Below are 8,604 nucleotides of genomic sequence, written 5' to 3'. Positions count from 1 at the left end.
ACTCAAGCCCCATAACTAGGAACATCTGATTCCTGTTAGGAAGTGGGAGCGGCTGCATGGAGGCTAAGGAGGTGGTCTGGGAAGCCTGCTCCAGGGCACAAGAGTGGAGGAGCCCTGATCTCACTCTTCATTATTAAATGCAGCAGGCAGCTTGGGCTAACCTAATGAAATTCCAAGCACTGGGTGGCTGAAACAACAGAAAATTATTTTCTCATAATTCTGGAGGCTAGAATTCCAGGACTGAGGTGCCCACAGGGCTGGTTTATGGTGAGGCCTCTCTCATCATGGGTGAACAGCACCTTCTCCCTGTGACCTCACATAGCGTTTTCTCTGTGTGCCTGCAGAGAAAGAGCTCTGGTGTCTCTCCATCTTCTTCTAAGGATATCAGTCCTGTTGGATGAGGGTCCCACCCTTATGACCTCATGTAACCTTCGTTACCTCCTTACAGGCCTTTCCTTCAAATACAGTCACAGTGGGTGTGGTGGGGGACATAATTCAGTCCATAACACCAGAAAGGGGACAAGGTTTTGCACCACTGCCTGCCCTCCTCAGCTCTAGCCAGCAGAGCTGCAGAAAGATCAGTGATGAGACTGAACTCCAGCCCAAAGGTTCTGCACTGGCCCTGACAGGAAAGGGAAGAAGGGAGAGTCACACACCCCAGAAGTTCTATGATATATCCCACTCCGCTGAGATGGAAGACTTCGAAAAATAAATGTCTCACTGGTAATGAAAGGATTAGGATAGTGGTTGTGTGCTATGACGTAAATGCAGTGGCAGCATCCCAAGAACTGTGCTTTTAAGCTCCAAAGCAACCAAAGGCAGGGGAAAATGGTCATTGAAAATGAAAAATAAAACCATGTCTGAAAAATAACCCAGACCCGGTGCAGTGCCTTACTCTTGTAATCCCAGTACAGAGGCAGGAGGCTCACATGAGGCCAGGGTTTCCAGACCATCCAGAGTAACACAGGAAGACCCCCTTCTCTACAAAAAATTTTAAAAATTAACCAAGTGTAGTGATATGTGCCTGTAGTCTCAGCTACTTGGGAGGCTGAGGCAGGATTGCTCTAGCTCAGGAGGTCGAGGCTGCAGTGAGACATGATTGCACCTCTGCACTCCAGCTTGGGTGGCAGTGAGACCCTGTCTATAAAAAACAAAAAGTAAAGAATAAAGAATAGGCCGGGCGCAGTGGCTCAAGCCTGTAATCCCAGCACTTTGGGAGGCCGAGGCGGGTGGATCACGAGGTCAGGAGATCGAGACGATCCTGGCTAACACGGTGAAACCCCGTCTCTACTAAAAATACAAAAAACTAGCCGGGCGAGGTGGCGGGCGCCTGTAGTCTCAGCTACTTGGGAGGCTGAAGCGGGAGAATGGCGTGAACCCGGGAGGCGGAGCTTGCAGTGAGCTGAGATCCGGCCACTGCACTCCAGCCTGGGAGACACAGCGAGACTCCGTCTCAAAAAAAAAAAAAAAAAAAAAAAAAAAAAAAAAGAATAACCCAATATTAAATCCAGGAAAGAGGAACTTATAAATATGATTGGACTTTCCCTCCTGCAATGTGTTGACGTGTTAGCCCCAAGGACTGCTCTCCACACCACAGAAGCATGGATCCTGTATAGCCCCCACCCCCTCTCTCGGCATCTTCCTCCCCACTCTCCGCAAGTGCTGAATGCGGAATGTATCCTTCCCTGACTGCGGAATGTATCCTTCCCTGACTGCGGAATGTATCCTTCCCTGACTGCAGAAATCTCTCCACACCTTCATATCCAGGCTTGCCCTGCAGTACAATGGTTCTTCCTCCTCGACACGTCACCATCCTGCTGTCCACACAACTCCCAGCCTCCCAGAGGCCTCAGAGAACAGAACCGTCACCCTGAGAGATGTCCACGCAACAGGAGTCTCTGTGGCTAGAGACTTCCAAGCCAGGTAGTGTAGATTCTCACTATTCATAGTAGTGACCATGTAGAAGTCACCACAAACACTGAATTAGGAACACTGAACCTCTGCTCCATGGGGAAATATTTGCATATATTCAGAATATACCTATCTCACATAGAGTCAAGATTCAATCCTAAGACAACTCACCCAAATAGATTCTATTTTATGTTACAAGAGAAAAAAAATGAGGTTCAGAAGAGTTAAGTGACTCAGCAGAAGCTGCCCCACTAACAGGTGCCGGAGTTAGGATTCAACCCTGTCCAACTGGCCCAGAGCTGGAGCTTCCCTCCCATCTCCCGCAACAGGCCATCTACGTATGAGACTGAAACAACTGGGCAGAGTATGGCCTGCTTCAACCTCAGGTGGGAACATGCATATTGGGGACCTCAGAATTTTCACTGTTCTGTGTGTGTCTACTCAAATGACCACAAATCGTCCCAAAGTATTGATTTGGAGGTTACAAATAAATTTTAGCAAATAGGCAAATTTTCAAATATGGAACGTGCAACTGTACTTTTCTGCCACCATGTCATAGCCTGGACAAAAATCAGCCTTGTCAGGATGGACAGTCTATAAGGGTGGCTGCCCCGAGTTTGCTCATTCAAAGCTAGGACCTGGGTGTCAGACCCAGGCATCTACCAGGCTGGCTCCTCACTGCTATAGCTTGAATGTTTGTCCCCTCTAAAACCCGTGTTGAAACTTAATCCCCAGTGTAACAGTATTAGGCCTTTAAGAGGTGACTGGGTCATGAGGGCTCTGCCCTCATCAATGGATTCATCCATTTATGGATTGATGGATTTGTGGCTTATCATGGGAGTGGACAGCTGGCTGTATAAAACGAGGAACAGACCTGAGCAAGCACTCTCAGCCCCCTTTTCATGTGATATTCTGAGCTGCCTTGGCACTCTGCAGAGTCCCCACCAGCAAGAAGGCTCTCACCAGATGCAGCCCCTCGACCTTGAACTTCCCAGCCTCCAGAACTGTAAGAAATAAATTGCTTTTATAAATTATCCAATCTCAGATATTCAGTTATAGCAACAGAAGATAAACTAAGACACTCACTGACCACAAAATACAAGGACAGAAACTGCATTCGTTGTCCATCACTGCCTCCTGAGCAATTGGAAGTAAGCACATGCCAAAGAGTGGACAGAGGAAAATGAAGGATCCAAATTTTTAACTCAGATCTTTAACCTTTGTTATAAAGATTAACAAAAGATTTGATGAGCATACCTGACTGCTCATTCTAAATTGAGATCCAAGGCAGACACATCTAAGAATGAAACACAGTGGGTCTCCTTTTCATAATTCATTCATTTGGAGTCTATATTAGTTCATTCTCACACTGCTATAAAGAACTACCTATGACAGGTTAATTTATGAAGAAAAGAAGTTTAATTGACTCATAGTTCCACAGGCTGTACAGGAAGCATGGCTGGGAGGCCTCAGGAAACTTACAATCATGGCAGAAGGTACAGGGGAAGAAAGCATGTCTTACCATGCTGGAGCAGAGAAGAGAGAGAGGGAGAAGGGGGAAGTACTACACACTTTCAAACAACCAGATCTCACGAGAACTCACTCACTATCATGAGAACAGCAAGGGGGAAGTCTACCCCCATGATTCAGTCACCCCCCACCAGGTCTCTCCTTTAAACCTAGGGTTTACAATTTGACATGAGATTTGCGTGGGGACACAGAGCCAAACTGTATCAGAGTCTTTTCCCCCTAAGTATGTAAGTAATCCACTCTCAATATTGAAAATGTTTTTTAAAAAGAGTAACAGCAAAAAACTACCATTTTTTTTTTAACTTCTGACTTTTTATATCTTTTGCTCCTGTTTAATGAGTTCTCTATCACCTAAAAACAAGGATTAAAATTTAAGCAAATATTCTTTCAATGTTTTTTTGCCCACAGCGTTTGCAGTGGTGACTGAGGCCTGTTTTCCTCATAAATCTCTGATCCCCATGCCTCCCCCTTGCATTCCCCACCCCATGCCATGTAAACAGATGACACCCCAAAGTCTAGAGAATAGGAGTTAAACTCTGGGCATTTAAAGTCCCAAAATGTGAGGTCTTGGTCTACACAGGAAGATGAGAAATACAAGATCAGTCTGAACCAGTTCTTCCTGTCCCCAGAGATGGGATTAAAGGGCATCTGGACAAAGAACAGGGAGACAAAGAGCACAGGTGTGTTGTTGGGGTCCCTGAGTGTACCCCACTTTGGAAGCCAGGACTAGGCAGAGGGTGAGATCATAGAATCCCATGATCAGAGGGCAGTGCCCAGCGAAGTGTCTGACCCCAGAATTTGCACCAGACATGCTTATAACTGAATTACAAGAAACAGAATGGGCTCCCTGCAGTGGAAGCAGAAGTAATACCTTCCTGTGGTGTCAAGAAGCTAGGCCTGAAATGGTCCTCACTGTCCCTGGACACCTCAGCAAGCCAAGCACATCTGAATGCATCCCTCTGTGGCAGAAATAGCCCTAAGAGGTCCCTGAGGTCAGCACCTGGAGAATATGGATCAGTCACCACAGTGGCATGAACGGCCACAAGGCTGTGTCCATAGATGCCAGCATGAAAGGTTGAAAACGAGCCCTCCCACTGTGGCTTCCTCAAGGCTATAGCCCTGGGTCTGTCCCTGACATGGGAACACACCCAGGGAAAGGGGCCATTTCTGAATTGGCAGAAATCTATTCCTGTCATGGTGCAACGTGGGCCCAAAAGAGAAGCTAACATCCAGTTATAGGAAAGTAAAGCACATGTATAGGCCCTAGGGCCTGGGGGCTGAGATCTGCACTCACTACTCACATATCCAAATACATGACCTTTCTTCTTTTCAAAGATGGTGCCCTCCTTAGACACAGTGTGTTCTGACAGTTCTAATTCCTACTTGCTGATAAATTCCTGAGAATCATGAAGTGCTGGGGCTAAAATTCTGCTTCTAAACTGTGGGAATCCCCCGGGCTTGCTTTCTTTTCTCATGTTCTCCGCATGTGTCAGCGTCTTGTTTTGGGCCCCTGACTCCCAACTGCAGAGAGCCCTCACCTTTGCTTGGAGGCACATGGAAGGCAAAGTCTTCCAAGGCTGGGGGTGTTTTTTGTTTTTAGAGTCAGGGTCTCGCTCTGTCTCCCAGGCTGGAGTATAGTAGCATGGTCACAGCTCACTGCTTCAAACTCCTGGGCTCAAGCCATCCTCCTGCCTCAGCCTCCTAAGTAGCTAGGACTACAGGCACACACCACTACACCCAGCTAATTTTTTTATTTTAAAAGAAAATTTTAGGTGGCTCACATCTGTAATCCCAGCACTTTGTGAGGCCAAGGTGGGTGGATCACTTGAGGTCAGGAGTTTGAGACCAGCCTAGCCAACATGGTGAAACCCCATCTCTACTTAAAATACAAAAATTTGGCCAGGCACGGTGGCTCATGCCTGTAATCCCAGCACTTTGGGAGGCCGAGGCGGGTGGATCATCTGAGGTCGGGAGTTCAAGACCAGCCTGACCAACATGGAGAAACCCCCATCTACTAAAAATACAAAATTAGCCAGGTGTGGTTGTGCATACCTATAATCCCAGCTACTCAGGAAGGCTGAGGCAGGAGAATCGCTTGAACCCGGGAGGTGGAGGTTGCAGTGAGCCGAGATCGTGCCACTGCACTCCAGCCTGTGCAACAAGAGTGAAACTTGGTCTCAAAAATAAAATACAAAAATTAGCTGGGTGTGGTGGCACATGCCTGTAATCCCAGCTACTCAGGAAGGCTGAGGCAGAAGAATCGCTTGAACCCAGGAGGCAGAGGTTGCAGTGAGCCGAGATTGCACCACTGCACTCCAGCATGGGTGACAGAGTGAGACTCCATCTCAAAAAACAAAGTAAAATAAAATTCTCTATGATGGGGCTAAGCTGAGAAGAGGTGACTGGATATTTAGGAGGTACTGGCCTCTGGTGAGTTAGGCCTGCCTCACCCACCCTTACAGAACATTCTTCCAGAAGTGCTGCAGCAGAAGGTCAAAAGACAGGACAGCAACTTCAAGGACTAGCAAGGTGGAAAGAAGGCTGGGGGTTTCTAGAACAGGAAAGAAGAAAGAGTATGTTGGCTGATGAAGGACAGAGTTCCATGGAGAGAAACAGAATGAAGGTTCAGTCAAAAATCTAAACAGATCATGAATTAAAAAGTAGAAATTCTTTCGGGGTTATAAATAACATCTACGATTGCTGAATAAGGATTTCATATCTCAAAAGTTCAACTCTTTCTGCAAACTTGCAATAACAATTGCACATTTTAATCCTTTAAAGCTCGCCATGGCTATGAGCAATCAGATGTAAATGGCTGTATTTCCTTTGGAACAAGTACACTTTGAGCTATTTTGGTATCAGTAATGTTTCATATGGGTTTCACAATGTATAGACATAAATATATGAACAATCTCCCAGTTCCTATTAAGAGATTGAACAGATGGCCAAGTTATTAATACGTGGCTTAAACCCAGCACTCAGATGTCTGAGAACACGCGTTGGATTCCTGAGGCGTCACAGCAATGCTCAGCAGGCTGGCTGCCACATGGTGGCCCAAGAAGTAGGTTGCTTGTTATAAACATCAAAGCCCCACATCGAACCCAATGGAGACACCCCTGTTCAGAACACTTGCAAGGCAAGACCAACGTGTGCGAGCTCAGAGTCCAGCAGTGGCCCATGGCCCCTCACAAGGCCCTGGAGGTGCCCATGCTCCGCCTGGCCCACGGACCCCACTGCAGGCCAGCTCGGGCTCAGTCCCCAGAGCTTGAGCCTAACAGACAGGACAGGCCATGCCGTCTGCGCATTCTAGGGCCCCTGTCAGGCCCAGTGGCCCAGTTTCTCCTGAAGTTGGAGGCATTCTGGGGCCAAAGAGAGAAGCCCAACCTCTTCTGGGGTGAGTCAAAAAACCAACCTGGACTGCCAAAACTGCCAGGCCTGCCTGAAGACAGGGGTTTTTCTTGGGTGCGTGGGCTGGCACAAAGTGTTTGCCATCGGGATTATCAGCCAGGCCTAGCAGGTGCAGCCATCTGGAGTCTAACCTGATGCAGCAGGTGGACACTGTGTGCCCTGGGATGGCGCCTTGGCCCTCAGCAGCCTCAGTCAAAGGAACTGACACTCCCAGAAGACAGGCTTCCAAGTACCATTTTGCTGTCTAAAGCACAGTTCTGTGACCAGTTCTCCAACTTTCGGTGTATCTTACTCTTAGCAAAACAACTCCCAAAATCCTTAGTCTGACATGCCCAAATGACCTTGAATTTTCTTTCCAGTACGACTTGAGTGTAGAACTTAGAGCCATGCTCTATGAAACCTCCCACCCAGTTTTGAAATTGACGCAGCAGGAGACAGGGTCTGGACAAAGACTTCTGAATTCAGACAAGGGCAATGAGTGTCCAGAGAGCCAGGTACGAAGTTCGCAGAAACTGTGATCAGAACACACCCGCAGGACTTGGAGAGATCACAACTCAACCTTGTCTAATACCAGTCTGGTTGGCCTGGTGCAAAATGGGCTGGCCAACGTCTGGCCTTCTGTGCTGCGCCCACCCACAGTGAGATGCAGAGATTTGTGATGCCGCTATCTGCTGAGGCAGGGAATCTGGTTCTTTGGGGTTGCAGTCCCTGCAAAGTTGCTTCCTCCAGGAGCCCTAGGGTTTCTGTTCTTTCTGGGTTATTCCAGCTGCAAGGCCCCAGAACCATGGCATTCTCTGTGCCCTCAGGGCCAAGGGGGACTCCATGTGCCCACAGGTGATCTTCTATGCCAATGTCTGCTGCCATGATTCCTAGAGGGTCCGACTGGCCTTGGGCAAAGTCAAATCAACCAGCTGGCCCTGCAAGCTTTGAACACCAGAGCCGAGTCTGAATCCACTTCTTTCTTAACGTCCGTAAGCCTTAGTGCCCTTGTTTGAACAACAGGCCTCATCTCTAGGCCTGTTTCAAGGATGATATCGAAGGATGGCAGAATGTACCATCTCAATATGCCACTTTGGCATAAGGAGCATTCTGACTCAAAGGAACTTAGAAAAACCGCAGGTCCAAGAAGGGCACTCTGACCCCAGCCTCACCCACTTACCACTTTTTTTTTTCCCCCTAGAGGCAGGAAATAAAACTCCCATGTGAAAGGCACCCCCCCTTTAGCGGGAGGAAAGGATCATTCTTATCACTAGAGACGGGGAGTCAAAGATCCAGAGAATTCTGTACAAACAGACTTTGTGAAATAACTTTTATTTTCCTTTCGTTTCCCCACATCTCTTAGTTACTTTTCACAACTGCCTCTCTTTGTTCAACCCAGTAGCTAAGCACTTGGGTTTTGCCACTTCTTTGGGTCTTCGTTTTCCTATGGGGACTCTCGTGTAACATGTAAAAATCTGTGTGCTTTCCTTGTGTTAATCCTTCTTGTGCCAATCTGATTTCAAGGCCTAGCCGGGGACCCTAAGAGGATAGAAGTAAAGTTTTGCTTCCCCTACAATATGAAATGACAAATCTAAAACTGTCTACACACCATGTCTAGTGCACTGCAGGGAATTAAAAAGCATCAGTTTCCTTCTCTTCTGGTTAATCACAGTAGCTCCTTTTTAGGATGGTGGCATCCACAAATGGCAATGAAGATGCAGGAAGGAGAGGGAGGTTTTGCTCATAGTTTGTCCTTTTTCCAAATACGTAAAACTG

The sequence above is a fragment of the Macaca mulatta genome, chromosome 3 (genome assembly GCF_049350105.2).
Source record: "Macaca mulatta isolate MMU2019108-1 chromosome 3, T2T-MMU8v2.0, whole genome shotgun sequence".
Taxonomy (NCBI): domain Eukaryota; kingdom Metazoa; phylum Chordata; class Mammalia; order Primates; family Cercopithecidae; genus Macaca; species Macaca mulatta.
This window is presented reverse-complemented; position numbering follows the sequence as displayed.